Below are 17,261 nucleotides of genomic sequence, written 5' to 3' on the forward strand. Positions count from 1 at the left end.
TAAGAGCCTTCAAGAGATTTTCATTTTTCTAGGAGTAGATGTCTAATATCGAGAGAGTTAGGTAGATCTACTTGAAAAAGGGAACTAATATGGGATGGTGAGGTTCTAATCCACCTTAGAGATAAGAAGAGGGTTTTATTCAACTAAAAAGGTAAAAACTTAAGTAAGATAGGCTAAAATATGATGTTTACGTTGAGGGGTATTATCGTAACAATAGTTTGACAAACCAAGCGTTGTAGTTCACGCCGAGTAGTATTGCTGTAGCAAAAGACCTAAAACACTCTAGTGAATCCTGTCGAGCAACACAAGCATATCTGATGTAGGCTAATCTACACGCTTTGAAAGAAGATAGTAGATAGCCTTATTGTGTCCCGATAGGATTGACAAGTACTGATGTCCTTGAATTATAAGCTTGGATGCAACAAAGATAAGAAAAGAATATGATTAATAAAGGAAGAATAAATTGAATAATAAAGATAAGAAACAAATTGAAATAAAGATGGAATAGAGATGGTTGCGGAATTGATGGTCATGATGGCTGATGTTGATGGTGTTGATGATGAAATAAAGATGGTGGTGAGGTTGTATCTTAAACACGCCAAAGAGGAAATAATGCTAGGAAGCACAATCCCGTTCTTCACAAACTTGCTTGAGGGGTGGTAGTAGTGTCTTCAACCCACTAGATATCAATCTAAGAATTTAAGAATCAAAATGGAAGGAATAACGCCACAAGTATATGAATTATACTTTCTTAATCGATAAAGTTCACAAAGAACTTGAAGAGAAATTAACTCATAAGAGTAATTTTAATATATGAGATGAGATGAGTACAAATGATGGAAAGCCTCTCTATTAATAGGAAATGAGAGGGCTTGGCCGAATGGTTACATAGGTATTCGGTTGGTACATGACTTTTGATGGAAGTACATAATGCTTAAAATGAATGGTTGAGTCCTTTGGGCTTGTGATGGTTCAGCTAACCCTTCATTAAGGGACTTGATGGTTCAGCTAAGGATGAGCAGACATCTCCCTTGGTCGAATGGGCATACTTGTTCATCTTGGCGCCATTTTTCTCCCCTTGGCCGAATGGTGATATGTCTCCTCATGTTTTGTGCCAAAAGCTCTCATGTGCATGGCATGTGTTGTGGCCAAATAAGCAATGAACTCTATATCATGTCTCTTGGTGATTTAATCCTCCAATGGTTGTAATTTCTTCACCAACATGCTCCTAGATGAAAAGGCATCTTCATGGGCAGCATCATTCATGAAATGTCACAATGTTTGGAAAATTTAACCATTCATGTTTGAGCTACTTCAGGTGTGAATGAGCTGGAGGTGGGCTGGCCATAGGTGACTTGTAGTATGGTGAACGTTATGGTAGCTCCTTGTGAAAAGGTACCTCTTGAGGTGGTAACTATTCACGAAAAGGTACGATTTCTCAAATTTTGACTTAGGACATATTGAAGTATCCTAAGTTTTGATGATGATGGTGCAACTCCCCAGCTGAAATGAAGTCATCTTGTAGCTCAAATCTTCAGTTGGGCCTCGGACAACTTTTTACCAATGAGTCCTTATGCTCTCCTAAACGTCCCTATGTGAGTTTCCTTTCTGTCACATGCTCCATTTAGCTCCAATGTAGCTCCCAAGTGTTTGTTGAATATGCCTACATACATAGCATAAAAAAATAATCTAAGTATATAAACTTATATAATGTGTATAATATACGAATGTGAACTATAGTATATAATAATAACTTAGATCTCACATATTAATGAATAAGTTATTATCATAATAGCTATAGATATAATATATATATATATATATATATATATGATAATAATTATATTATAACATATAAAATAAGCATATTTATGTATAAAGTTAGAAAGATTCTTCCCTTGTAAGGTTGGAAAGGCCATTGTATATATGATGTTGAATTGGATCACATCATCATCCCCTTCTTTTAATCGATTTGTCCTCAAATCGAAAGGTCTTCTTTTCCTAGGGTCCTTCCATTCAATAAGTTCCTTTATAAAAAGGTTCATATCCTTTAAAAGAAGGCTTTGGAAGTTCTTGACCTGAAAAGAAAGAAAACTTTCATTAGTAAAAATGTGATCAAACATATCTAAAGTTAAGAAATACTTCCTGTAAAATGTATGTTCAAAGTTCATGTCTATTAAAGTAATTTTGCTTTGAACGTTTGTGCCCTTTTGTATTCCAAGAATTATGCCCCTTTGTTCTTCAATTGATTCATGAAAAGTGATGACTCTTGGAATGGTGATGTCCTTATAGTCTTTATAAGTCACATCCCTTGAGTAAAGAATCACCTCCTTTTGCCTTTTATTAGGCATAACTCTTTATTCTTGAAGGGTTACATACTTTGGATGAAGAATTACCACTCTTTGCTTTTCAATAATCGCATCTATTGGCTCTTGAAAGGTCACATCCTTTAATTCCCCAAATTGATGGATTGTGTCACTTGGATCATCCTACAAATCAAAGTAAACTCCTGCATTGTTAAGGTTAGAAAAAGCTTCATCGACCCTGCATTTCGTTAATAAACATCTTTGTAACAAGCATTTAGATGTATAAGCACTTGTTTTTGGACTAGTTTTCTCCTGGTTTACCTTCGATTTTCCTTTCCTCATAGCCTCAACACTTTATTTCATCTTGATTTTATTAATTTGGACTTGTTTAGGCGCCAAGGGTGTTAGGATAATCTTCTTTCCTCCATGGTTGAACGAATACTGATTGGTAAAATAATCATGGATTGTCCTTTTGTCATATTGCCATGGTCTTCCAAGGAGTAAATGGCTAGCATGCATAGGAACAACATTGCACATAACCTCGTCCTTGTACTTACCAATTGAGAAAGGAACCATCACCTGTTTGTTGATATTAAGTTCTCATCGTTCATTTAGCCATTGTAATTTGTAGGGATTTGGATGCTTCAACGTTTTCAAGCCCAATTTCTCCACCATAATGGTGCTTGCCACATTGGTACAACTTCTACCATCTATGGTCATGAAACACACCTTTTCATTCACATGGCAACAGGTATGAAAGATGTTTTCCCGTTGTGCAGTGTCCTTTACCACTTGAGCACTTAGACTTCTTTTGACCACTAGGGCTTCGCCTTCCACCGGAGCACCAATTTCTTCTTCTTCCTCAACTTCGGTTGGTGCTTCTTCTTCCTCCTCGTGGTCAGACTCAATTTCACCATTTCCAAGTAGTAACATAGTGTTTTGGTTAGGATATTGCGTAGAGACGTGTCCCCTCCCAAGACATTTGAAGCACCGAATGTCTCTTGATCGTTCAGAGGTCTCTTTTCTTCGAATATCCTTGTTAAGTTGGGGAGCACTTGATGATTCAGCCTTTTCCTTGGTAGGAGTAGGAGTATACTTCTTCAAATTGTTGGGACTCCATCTTGAAGGTGTAGGCATGGTAGTGCACGGTATAGATCTTCTCCATAATTACCTTTCTATTTTCATAGCCATTTGCACCATTTCATCAAGTTTTATGTAATGGTACAACTCTAGTGTGTTGGCAATCTCGGGATTGAGTCCGACAAGAAATCTAGCTATGGTTGCTTCACGATCCTCCTCAATTTGACCGGATCATTGCCACTTCCATTTCCTTATAATAATCCTCCATACTCCGTTGACCTTGTTTCAGGTTATGCAATTTCTGAAACATGTCCCAATGATAATGAGTAGGAATGAAACGTTTACGCATGATACCTTTCATTTCGAGCCATGTTGAGATTGGTCTCTCTCCATTCCTCCTCTGGGTAATAGTAAGTTGATCCCACCATATCAAAGCATAATCGTCAAACTCCATGGCTGTCAATCTCACTTTCTTGAGTTCGGAATAGTTGTGGAAACTAAAAACATGTTCCAACTTGCTTTCCATTCAAGATAGGCTTCAGGATCAGTTTTTACTTGGAATTAAGGAATTTTGATTTTGATGTTGCTCATATTATCATCAACATGAACACGCCTGGGTCCTTGTATCAATGCTGGTTCTTCATCATCATAAGGGTCTAGGACATCATTTTCTGGAAGAGGTTGTTGCCTCCGAGGAGTATCATTGTTCTGAGCATGGGGTTGATCTTGTCTTTGGTCTAGTTTTTCATGAAGAGTATCAAATTCTATCCGAAGCATTCTCATCATTTCTCCAATTAGTGCTTGCATTTGCAAGTTTGGTTGACATGCATTTCCTTTAGGACTTTGAGACATGGTTAGTAGATAAATAAAACAAAAAGTAAACCTTACCAGCACACTCACAAAAACCTCTCAAGTTCACTCCAAAGAAATGATAAGATCACTACACTCAACACTTGTGTTTACTCTCAGGAATATATCTTGGCTTTTAACAATTCCCCTTCTGATCTCACTCTCTCAATTAGCCTTTTTCCACTCAATTTCTCTTGCTAAGTCCTTTGAAGAACTTACTCAAGATTATAACAAGTTAATTCTTTCCTTGTGTGCATCGGCTGCAAATAGGTTAGGGTAGAAAGAATAAAAGAAATGGAAAGGTAGAAGAAGGGATTCAAATGTATTAAAAGAAAGAAATGGTTGAAGACAAGGAAAATAAAAAGATAGAAAAGGAATAGGTGACTTACAATTCAAGAAACAACACTTACTGCAACCTTTCTCAAGAAACAATAAGGTTATCTTCTCTTAGTGTAGATATGCCTCTTTGATGTTTGTGCAATGGTAGAGCACTTTCCTTGGCTTGCTTTCTTTTTGACTTTTCTTCTTTATCTATTTTTTTCTTTTCTGAATTTTCTTTCTTTCTTTTTCTTCTTTTTGAATTTTCTTTCTTTTTGTACTCTAATTTTGATGTAGGAGTCTTTTTCTTTTGCTTTGCACGCCAATGCCACTTTTGTTGTCAATCCAACTATGCTCTGATTACCGCTTGATATAGGGTGATCTACACGCTCTGAAAGGAAAGAGTAGACAACCTTATTGTGTCCCAATCTAGGATTAACAAGTACTGATATCCTTGAATTATAATCTTGGCTGCAATAAAGATAAGAAAGGAATATGATTAATAAAGGAAGAATAAATGGAATAATAAAGATAAGAAATGAATTGAAATAAAGATGGAATAGAGATGGTTACAGAATTGATGGTCTTGATGGATGATGTTGATGGTGTTGATGATGAAATGGAGATGGTGGTGAGGTTGTATCTCAAACATACCAAAGAGGAAATAATGCTAGGAAGCACAATCACGTTCTTCACAAACTTGCTTGAGGGGTGGTAGCAGTGTCTTCAACCCACTAGATATCAATATAGGAATTTAAGAATCAAAATAAAAGGAATGACGCCAAAAGTATATGAATTATACTTGCTTAATCGATAAAGTTCACAAAGAACTTGAAGAGAAATTAACTCACAAGAGTAATTTTAATATATGAGATGAGATGAGTACAAATGATGGCAAGCCTCTCTATTTATAGAAAATGAGAGGGCTTGGCCGAATGGTCACATAGGTATTCGGTTGGTACATGACCTTTGATGGAACTACATAATGCTTAAAATGAATGGTTGAGTCCTTTGGGCTTGTGATGGTTCGGCTAACCCTTCATGAAGGAACTTGATGGTTCGGCTAAGGATGGGAACACATCTCCCTTAGCTGAATGGGCATGCTTTTTTATCTTGGCGCCATTTTTCTCCCCTTGGCCGAATGGTGATGTGTCTCCTCATGTTTGGTGCCAAAAGCTCTCATGTGCATGGCATGTGTTGTGGCCGAATAGGCATGGAGCTCTATCTCATGTCTCTTGGTGATTTAATCCTCTAATGGTTGTAATTTCTTCACCAACATGCTCCTAGATGAAAAGGTATCTTCATGGGTAGCATCATTCATGAAAGGTTACTTTGTTTGGAAAAGGTAACCCTTCATGTTTGAGATACTTCAGGTGTGAATGAGCTAGAGGTGGGCTGGCCATAGGTGACTTGTAGTATGGTGAACGTTATGGTAGCTCCTTGTGAAAAGGTACCTCTTGAGGTGGCAACTATTCACGAAAATGTACGATTTCACAAATTTTGACTTAGGACATATTTGAAGTGTCCTAAGTGTTAATGATGATGGTGAAACTCCCCAGCTGAAATGAAGTCATCTTGTAGCTCAAATCTTCAGTTGAATACAACTATGAGCTCACGGGCCTCCAGGCAACTTTTCACCAATGAGTCCTTATGCTGTCCTAAACGTCCCTATGTGAGTTTCCTTTCTGTCACATGCTCTATTTAGCTCCAATGTAGCTCCCAAGTGTTGGCCGAATATGCCTACATACATAGCATAAGGAAATAATCTAAGTATATAAACTTATATAATGTGTATAATATACGAATGTGAACTATAGTATATAATAATAACTAATATCTCACATATTAATGAATAAGTTATTATCATAATAGCTATAGATATAATATATATATATATATGATAATAATTATATTATAACATATGAAATAAGCATATTTATATATAAAGTTAGAAAGATTCTTCCCTTGTAAGGTTGGAAAGGCCATTGTATATATGATGTTGAATTAGATCACATCAATAGCATTTCTGAATCATCATAACCGTAGAATAATTTGTCACCGTAGTAAGTCCTACCCAAGTGCTCCGTTAAAAGTTTGATTGTGTGAGGTTTTTTGAATATTTGTCACTCGAACATTTTTATTGCCTTGACAACTTTTAATTCTTTACTTTTTGGATATTTTTATTACCTCAAAGAAACTTTTCTGATCACTGCATTTTACAATTTTTCTTGCCTTGACAATTTTTTTTCATATGTTCATACACTTTGTTACTGTTTCCTTTTTTTTAGATAAGAATCGTAGGACTAGTTAGTAACACCTAGTTTTAGCTATTGTAAACATAAAAAATTCCCATCAATCCATGTGGAGACGATAACTCACTTACTACTATATTACTTGCATGGATTGTGTATAATTGCACAAAATTACTTGCCACAATACATACATTTACACGCGATCAAGTTTTTGGCACCGTTACCGGGGATTGGCAACTAGAGGAATTTTGTTAATTTTTGCCATAATAACTTTTATTTTCTTGTCACAAATTCTTTATTTATTTTTACTTGTTTGTTTTCTTATGTTCTTTTGTAGATTTTTATCGTTGCATGACCAGGAGATATGCTGACGAACCATTAATACCATTCGACCATGAGATCGAGCAGTCATTCAGACAAAGGTGGCGTGCTTAGCATGCCAGAGGCTATATGAACTGACTGTAGTTTCAAGCTGATTACCCTATAGAAGATCAGACAGATCCTAATGCTATTCTCGATGTCCTCAATCCTGGAATCGTGGCACCAAAAATACAGGACGCTCACTTCGAACTAAAGTCAGTGATGTTCAACATGCTCAATTCTATAAGCCAGTTTGGTGGCTTGCCTAATAAAGATGCTAGATAGCATGTGCGTGCTTTCCTTGAGGTGAGCGACTCATTTAGGAAACAAGGTGTGCACGATGACGTGCTGAAACTAAAATTATTCCCATGCACTTTGTGTGATCGAGCAAGAACGTGGTTGAGTGGAGCTCTATCTGGCTCAATGGAATCTTGGGCTGACTTATGCAAAAGTTTTTTTCTTCGATATAACCAACCCAATATGAACACCCATCTCCATAATGACATTGCAAGTTTTCGCCAAGGCGATGGTGAATCTATGTATGAGTGTTGGGATAAATATAAAAGTTTGCTTCAGAAATGCACCAACCATGGATTCCACGACTGGACTCAAGTCGTCATGTTTTATAATGGCGTCAATGCACCTACTCGCGTGATGTTGGATGCATCAGTTAATGGCACTTTACTTGACAAATTGCCCGAGGAAGCCTTTGATACCCTCCATCGGATAGTCAATAACGACTATCAATTCCCATCTGCAAGGCTTGGAACTGACAGGAAAATATTTGGGGCATATGAACTTGACGGTAAGGATTCAATTTCTGCCCAACTTTCTGCCATAACTAACATGTTGAAAATTTGCAGCGTTCCAGTGTGGTGAAAGAAGTCAAGGTAACAAACTCAGCATACATTCTCTGTCGCTACAACCATCATGAGAGTGAATGCCCAGAAAACCAGGAGTCCATCAATTTTGTGGGCAATTTTAACAGAAGCAACAATAACCTCTACTCTAATACATACAATCTTGGATGGAGACAACATCCAAATTTTTCGTGGCGTAATCAAGGGAACAACAATAACATTTATGCTGGAAATTTTAATAGGCCACAACAAAATGTTTCTGGACATTCAAGTTTGGAACGTCAATAGATTCCCTGGCAAGGAAACAATAAAGGTAATGCATCTTCGTCGAATTCTAACTCCCTTGAAGCTTCACTGCAGGAATTTTTGGCCTCGACAAAAAATTTCATGGCTTTAATAACGACCTTGATACATGATCACTCATCGACATTCAAGAATCAAGGTACTTTTTTTCAAAGTCAAGCACCTCTATTACAAAGTCATTGTTCATCCTTGAGAGCGTTGGAAAATCAAGTGGGCCAAATTTCCATGCCAATACACTCTCGCCCATAAGGAAGTATCCCTTTTTACACTGAGGTCACTAAGCCTCATGGGAAAGAGCAATGCAGTGCACTTACACTTAGGATTGGTACCCAAATAAATCTCAATGATAAGTTCAGGGGAAAGGATTGAGAAACTTCTCGCCAAGGCACTACATAGGAAGAACCAGAAGGTCAAGCTGAAGAAGATGGACATGAAGACTTGTTTGAGTAAAAGGAAAAGGATGAGGGGTCAACAAGTCAACCCAATAATGGTGGAAAATTTATTGCCAAGGCAAAATTTTACCCCATTCGCAGCAGATGAAATCAGACCTCCACCACCTTTCCCTCAGCGTTGAAAGAAGCATAATGATGAGATCCATTTAAAATGTTTGTTGATTTTCTTGATAATTTGTATATCAATGTCCTACTGCTCGAAGCTATTGATCATATGCCTTCTTATGGCAAGTTCTTGAAGGATATTGTCACGAAGAAGAGAAAGGTGGAAATAATAGAAATTGTTGCCACGGTAACATAATATAGTTCATCATTAAGTAAACTTCCACCAAAGCAAAAAGATCCTGGGAGTATTTTTATACCATGCCCCATCAGTGATAAGTATGCTAAGAGAGGCTTTTGTGACTTAGTGTCAAGCGTAAACTTGATGCCCAAGTCTATATTTTTTAAACTTGGAATAGGTAATGCTCGGCCAACCATTGTGATTTTGCAACTGACGGACTGATCACATGTTCGTCCCGAGGGAAAAATTGAAGATGTGATAGTTAAAGTAGACAAGTTCGTCTTTGCAACCGAATTTCTTATTTTAGATTGTGAGACTGATGAAAACGTACCCATTATTATTGGGTGTCCCTTCTTAGCCATAGGGCGCATCTTAATAAATTGTGAGAAGAGAGAGTTTACGATGAGGGTGGCCGATCAAAATGTCATTATCAATGTCCTCAACACACTTAAGTATGTTGATGATCCTGAAGAATGCCATTGGATTAGAGACATGGAGACCCATGAAGAACACAAAATAGAATTTTTTGGTCAAGCCAAAATTTTACATTTATACGAATATAACTCTGTGCAAGGATAACACTTCCCAGATGGAGGAATGTAAAAAACAAATTCCCTGACGAGATTTTACAGCCAGAGAATGGTCCAGGCGAATTTTTTCAGAACAAGGGAGGCAAAATTATTTTCCCTGACAAAATTTTTTTGACTAAGGCAAAGTTAGGATTTACTAAAGATAGAACAAATGAAGAGTCTGAGGATTATTCAATGGAGGTGGAACAGTCTAGCTTACTTCAAGCTAGACCATGTATGAATTCAAACCCGTTGATTTCAATGAATTTATTCCTCCAAAACCTTCATTACAACATGCACCTACCCTAGAAGTTAAACCTTTGTCATCACATTTGAAATACATTTATCTAGGGTGTGACAATACTTTACCAGTTATAATTTCTGTTAGTCTAACCCCTGAGAAAGAAGGTAGTTTGTTGAATGTCTTTTTACAGCACAAAAATGCTCTCGGGTGGACTATGACAGACTTGAAGGGAATCAGCCCTACCATATGAATGCACAAGATCCAGCTAGATGAGTGTCATAGTAATTCTCTGGAACCCCAAAAGAGACTTAATACTATAATAAAGAAAGTGGTGATGAAGAAAATTATCAAATGGCTCAATGCTGGGGTGATATATCCCATATCCGATAGCGCTTGGGTTAGTCTGATTCAATACGTGCCAAAGAAAGGTGGAGTAACTGTGGTAAATAATGAAAATGATGAGCTTTTGCCTAAAAAAATCGTCACAGGCTGGTGGATATGTATGGATTATAGAAAGCTCAACAAGGCGAGAAATAAAGACTACTTCCCTCTTTCTTTCATTGATCATATGCTTGATTGGTTAGTAGGCAAGTCATTTTACTATTTCCTTGACGAATATTCTGGGTATAATAAGATCTCCATAGCACCTGAAGATCAAGAGAATACCACCTTCACCTGCCCATATGGCATATATGTTTTTCAGAGAATTTCGTTCAGACTGTGTAACGCCCCAAAAGTTTTTTTAGATATGCATGATGGCTATTTTCTCTGACATGGTGGAGGACTTTTTAGAAATATTTATGGATGATTCCTACTTCTTGGGCTATGACTTTGACTAGTGCCTCGGTAATCTATATAAAGTACTGAAGAGATGTAAGGAGTCCAGTCTTATGCTAAAATAGAAGAAATGTCACTTTATGGTGATAGAAAGAATTGTGTTGGGACACAAAATTTCACGCCAAGTCATCGAGGTTGACAAAGCCAAGGTGGAAGTAATTGAGAATCTGCCTCCACCTACCACTCTGAAGGGCATCAGGAGTTTCCTAGGATATGCAGGATTCTACAGACGTTTATCAAGGATTTTTCAATGATTTCAAAGCCTTTCTGTCTGTTGTTGCAGTAAAACCAACCATTCATGTTCAATGATGGATGCCTTAATGCATTCACTGATCTGAAGAAAAAACTTGCCTCGGTACCAATTGTTGTTCCACCTAATTGGGACACCCCTTTCAAGCTGATGTGTGAAGCCAATGATTATGCAGTAGGGGCAATTCTAGGGCAACAAAAAGGTAAAATCTTTCATGTCATTTATTATGCTAGATGTACCCTTAATGATGCACAACTTAATTATACCACCACTGAAAAAGAATTGCTTGCTTGGTATTCATCTTTGATAAGTTTAGGACATACCTCATAGGAACTAATGTCATAGTACATACATATCACTCTGCCATTAAGTACCTAGTTAATGAAAAGGATGCCAAGCCTAGGCTTATTAGATGGATACTATTGCTGTAAGAATTTGATTTAGAGGTGATAGATAGGAAGGGTACTGAAAACCAAGTAACGAATCATTTATCTATGCTAGAGAACAAAATCATTTTTTATGACATGAAAGAAATTCAGGAGGATTTCCTTGACAAGAAATTATTATTTATCACGGTAGTACCGTGATATGCTGGCATAGTTAACTTTCTCGTTAGTGGTATTATGCCTTCAGATTTATCTAGCCAATGCATGAAAAAGTTCAAACATGACGTACACCATTATTAAGGGATGAACCATTCCTATTCAAATAATGTGGAGACCAAATAATCCAGAAATGCGTCCCCGAGAAAGAACACAAGGAGATCCTATTTCATTTTCATACATCCCCGTGTGGAGGGCATTTTGGTGGTATGAGGACTGTTGCAACGGTACTCCAACCCGACTTCTACTAGCCTACCTTATTCAAGGATGCGCATGACTTCTATAAGTCATGTGGTCATTGCCAACGTGCTGGGAATATATTAAAGAGAAATGAGAGGATATGGCAAAATATTTTGGAGGTCGAACTCTTCAATGTATGGGGAATTGATTTTATGGGACCTTTCCCATCATCTTTTGGTGATCTATACATCCTCTTGGCTATGAACTATGTGTTCAAATGGGTAGAAGGAACTCAATTCGACAACAAATTAATTGCCAAGGCGTTGTAAAGATACGGGGTGCACCATAAAATTGCCACAACATATCATCCCCATACCAATATGCAACCTGAGGTTTTAAATCGTGAGATCAAACATATCCTTGAGAATATGGTTAACCCTAAATGAAAAGATTGGTCGCCAAATCTGGACGAGGTGCTTTGGGCATATCGCACATCATTTAAAATGCCACTTGGGATGTCTCCATTCAAGTTAGTCTACGGCAAGACATGTCATTTGCCCGTGGAATTAGAACACAAGGAGTACTGGGCCATCAAGAAACTGAACATTGATGCACAGCTTGCTGGAGAAAGAAGATTGTTGGAATTAAACGAGATGGATGAATTTATAGCTTACGTGTATGAAAATGCTTGCCTTTACAAAGAAAATACAAAAAGATGGCATGACAGAAAAATTTTCCAATGCAAGTTTTTCCAGGATAACAAGTATTGCTCTATAATTCAAGACTCAAGTTGTTCCCAGGTAAGTTGAAGTCTAGACGGTCAGGACCGTTCATAGTACATCAAGTACATAGCCTTGGAGCGATTGAAATATCGAAGTTGGTGATAGACCTACTTTCAAGGTGAATGGTCAAAGGCTAAATGCATCCAACGGAGCATCAATCCTGCGAGATAAAGTGGCGTCACTACTCCTCAACTCCGAAGAGTTTAATTCTATTTCCTGAACAAATTTTGTTGACTGGGTAACATAATTTGCACTCTATATATAAATATATTTTACTTATTTTACTTTGCACGAGTTGTTTATTTTTATTTTATTTTCCAACTTTGTTAATATTGGTGATCTGGTGATATGTGGAAGCTTAGGGTTGAATCTCAAGCATAGAAGGAAATAAACCCTAATTATTTAATTAGTTACACTTTTAAGAGGAAAAGTTTTTTCCTTCATTATTTTATTCCTTTTTATCCTCTAAAAATCTTTTGCATTAATAACAATATCCCCTTTTCTTTTTCTTTTACCGTTTTACCCCAAATAAACTGCCTATTTTACTCTCTCTCGCTGTCTTCTTTCACTTCCTTTTCATCTTCATTTTTTTGTTTTCTCCCCTTTTCACCAAAACCCTCCATAGATGTTATCCCAAATATGTGTTATCTCCATAAAATCTATTATCACGAGAAAGATGGCTCACTCTAAGTCAAATCCAGGTGCCTCCACTTTATTCGCCACAGCTACACATTTTTAGCACTTCCAAAGTGTTGAGGCTGAGACAAGATTTAAGGCGCTGCAAAAATACCAAGTCCACTTGGATGATGGTTTTGTCTTCACAGCCGCTGACGAGGAACCGTTCGGGCTAGAAGTAGTGGACATTGTCCGTAAACACAAATGGGAAAAGTTCACCCAACATCCAAAAATGGCGACATCGGCGCTGGTTCAGGAGTTTTATGCACATCTCGGAGACCAGTCCCATCACTATGTGCAAGGGAAGTTCATCCGTTTCACCCCCTCAGCCACCAACAAATTTTCAACCTCGGTAAAGTCAAAAATCAACATAATAAATTTCTTGCCTAGGAAGATTCTGAGACATACGTTGGCATACACAGAAAATCCCGCCCAAATATTTCGAAGCCAGAGATTTTGCCCCAGCCACAAATGTTGTTGAACTAGTTACAAAGTTAGCCAACCCTGTTCTATCCCCTAAACATCCACAGGATCTCAATATTGAACCAGTTATGAACCCTAAAACAAGCCAGCCCATAGACGTGCCTGCTGAGCCATCCCAAACCAAGGAGATACCCCTACCAGACTGTCCTCTCAGGACCTAACATCACCTCAAGCGCTCAGTAGGTCGGATTGCTATGCCATCTCCATTATCGCTTCCCTCAGACGATGACACAAGATCAGTTAGTCCCTTCCTCTTAAGCGATGCAACAACAACATGTCTAGTTGAACCTCTCCACCACAATGAGGTACCAAATTTCACTTGCATTTACATCAGCATTTTAGAGTAACTTCCCTTGTATTAGATTGCATGCATTGAGGACACTGCACCCCTTAAGTTTGGGGGAGGTATTGTATCTCAAAACATAGTTAGTGCATTTGATAATTATTGGTTAAAAAACCTTCACGGCATGAGTATATTAGGATAGTTGTTGGAATAAATTGAGGGTGCACGATGATGAAAGCAAATTATTATTACCTAGGTCATAATTTTTATACTGAAGATAGAGCCGAATCTAGGACTTGATACTTTGTGATCTTGTTAACACGATTGTATGTTTTCTCTGCTTAAGGTGCTTTAAAAGTTTTTAGAAAAGAACTTTTTGCGTTGTGGCATTAAATGATTGAAAAGATTAAGTTGAACTCCTTAATGTTATGAATTGTGTTGAATTGCAAATAAATGCCTCAACATAATTGTAGAGGGACACTCCACTATGTGTTGGCATGACCTGGAAAACTCTTAAATAAATGGTTGCCTTAGCATATGAGTGAATTAAAGAAGTCATTGGATGACTCTACTTGACTAGCTCAGGGGGTGGAAGGTATGCTCCCTTTTACCTAGAGTGTGGGACAGTAGGTGTGATGAGATGACTCCCCTTGAAGATGTGAAAAAAAAAACAGTACAAAGTATGAAGTTACATTTTGAATAACTAGGAGTGAAAATGTTCGAAGTGAATAATTTCATGCCTTGGAAAAATAGAAGAACTTACTTAGGAGTTTTCTAAAGGCGTTAAAGCATAGAATAGATACAATCATGCACACACACTAACAAAGAGTCTTAACCTAGGGAAAGGTGCTTAACTTCTCATACAGTCTTGCATGCTGAGGCCAAACGTTTTGCTGAGGGATAAAATTTTAAACCATATGATTATCCTAATTTTTACGTTTCCATGACACTTAATTTTTCTACCACTTATTATCCATTGCTTAAGGACAAGCAATAGTTGAAGTTTGGGGGTATGATAACTCCGTAAAAGATAGTGTTCTAGGTCTTTTTACTTAGGTTATTATTTTTCTAAAAGCCATTTGTATAGCGTTTTAGTTGCATATAGTTGCATGTAGGACACATTTTGCATGTGGTGGACAAGTTTTGTCTAGGTAAACTTTATATGGTTTAACTAAGGCTACTAAAGAGGAAGGTTGTTTCCTGGTTGTGTTGATGCAAGAAATGATGAAGGAAGAATTCATTTTCCGATACAAATCAATTTTCTAGGGCCAACAGAACAGAAGAAGACTACATTGAGGAAAATATTTTCTTTCCTAGGCAAGAGATATCATGCAAGTCTAACGTAACTTGACAACACTGCTGATGTCACTTACCCATCTTCAATCTCACGTGCACTTATTCCCTTATTAAGTCAATTGAGACCACTTTTAGCCATTGTATCATTCGCAAAATGGGTATAACATTAAGGGTATCTATGAAATTTACAAGTGCACTAAACCCTATAAATCCCCACTATAAATACCCTATTATAACTCTTCAAGAAAATGAGGAGTGATCGGAATGAGAAGAAGAGAAGAATATACCTGAGGCTTGGAGTAGGCAACTGCAGCACTCACTTTCACACCGTTCCTACTCGACTGTACTTTGTGCCCTCCACAGTCGGACTTTATTGTAGCGGCGGCCAAGCATCGAGAGAGGCTGAATCCCAAGAACAAGAGTGGTGGTGCCCAGAATGTCACGGCATAGCTCTAATTTTGGGATTTTTTTTTCATTTCCATATAACTTTTAAGGGTTGTTCTTAATGAATGATTTTTGGATGATATTTACCGCACCATAATTGCTTTATTTGGTGTTGGATGACACTTGAATGATACTTTGTTCAATTGTTAATGATTGATGTAGTTTTTGTTTATGTTAATTATTGTTTTATTCATTATTTCAATATTTTGCCTTGACGATGTAAGAGATTTTGAGAGATTGCCTGGTGCCACGAAAAAACATTCATAGTCTTTGTAAAAGCCTTCTAGAGATTTTGATTTTTCTAGTAGTAGATGCCTAATATCGAGAGAGTTAGGGTAGATCTACGTGAATAAGTGAACTAATCTGGGATGGTGAGGTTATAATCTACCTTAAAGATAAGGAGAGGGTTTCATTCAACTAAAAAGGGTAAAAACTTGAGTAAGATAAGCCAAAATCTACAATTTATCCTGAGGGGTATTCCCGCAACAATAGTTTGACAAACTAAGGGTTGTAGCTCACGCCGAGTAGTATTGTCGTAGGAAAAGACCTGAAACACTCTAGTGAATCCTATCGAGCATCATAATAATAGCATTTCTGAATCATCATAACTATAGAATAATTTGTCACTGTAGTAAGTCCAACCCAAGTGCTTTGTTGGAAGTCTGATTGTGTGAGGTTTTTCTGAATACTCGAACATTTTTATTGCCTAGCCAACTTTTATTTGTTAAGTTTTTACATATTTTTATTGCCTCAACCAAACTTTTCTAATCACTGCACTTTACAATTTTTCTTTCCTCGACAATATTTTTTCATATGTTCTTTCACTTTGTTACTGTTTACAAGAATAGTAGGACTAGTTAGAGACACTTAGTTCTAGTTGTTGCAAACATAAAAAAATCCCATCAATCCATGTGGAGAGGATAACTCATTACTACTATATTACTTGAATTGATTGTGTATACTTTCAGGGAATTACGTGCCACAACACATACATTTACACGCGATCACTACTCAATCGAAGTATTAGCGATATCTCACATAGCCTTCAAGCGAAGCTTTAAGATATCTACTGTACTAGACTGATGCAACTATACATGAATGTTTAAAGGTCCAAGGCCACACAAATCTGACATCGCTAACCCACTCCTTACGAGTGTTTAGGCCTCGCGCCCTAGTTAACCACTAAAGTACCTCGCGCACTGACAATGCCCAACTAGGGAAACTAAGGTAACCTGGCTACACCCTAACATAGCTGGACATACTAAAGTGAGGTTATTCTCTCACTCATTGTTATCTCACTCATTCTCTCATCTAGAACATTATACAAGGGTTTATTAGTCTATTATTATTGTTAATTTATTATGCTGCTATGTTTTGGTCATTCACTCAAGTATGTTTTAGTCATTCTATGTCTCTAAGGATCTCTCTACGTGTTTCGTGATTCTACGATAATTATTGTATTTGTTGTTCACTGCTATAACACTAGCTAGCTTGATACGTGACTCAGGTTTATCATTGGGTAGCGGTACTCTAGTAGCTCTTATCGTACTTCT

This window comes from Hibiscus syriacus, unplaced genomic scaffold (genome assembly GCF_006381635.1).
Source record: "Hibiscus syriacus cultivar Baekdansim isolate YM2019G1 unplaced genomic scaffold, ASM638163v2 tig00110076_pilon, whole genome shotgun sequence".
NCBI lineage: Eukaryota > Viridiplantae > Streptophyta > Magnoliopsida > Malvales > Malvaceae > Hibiscus > Hibiscus syriacus.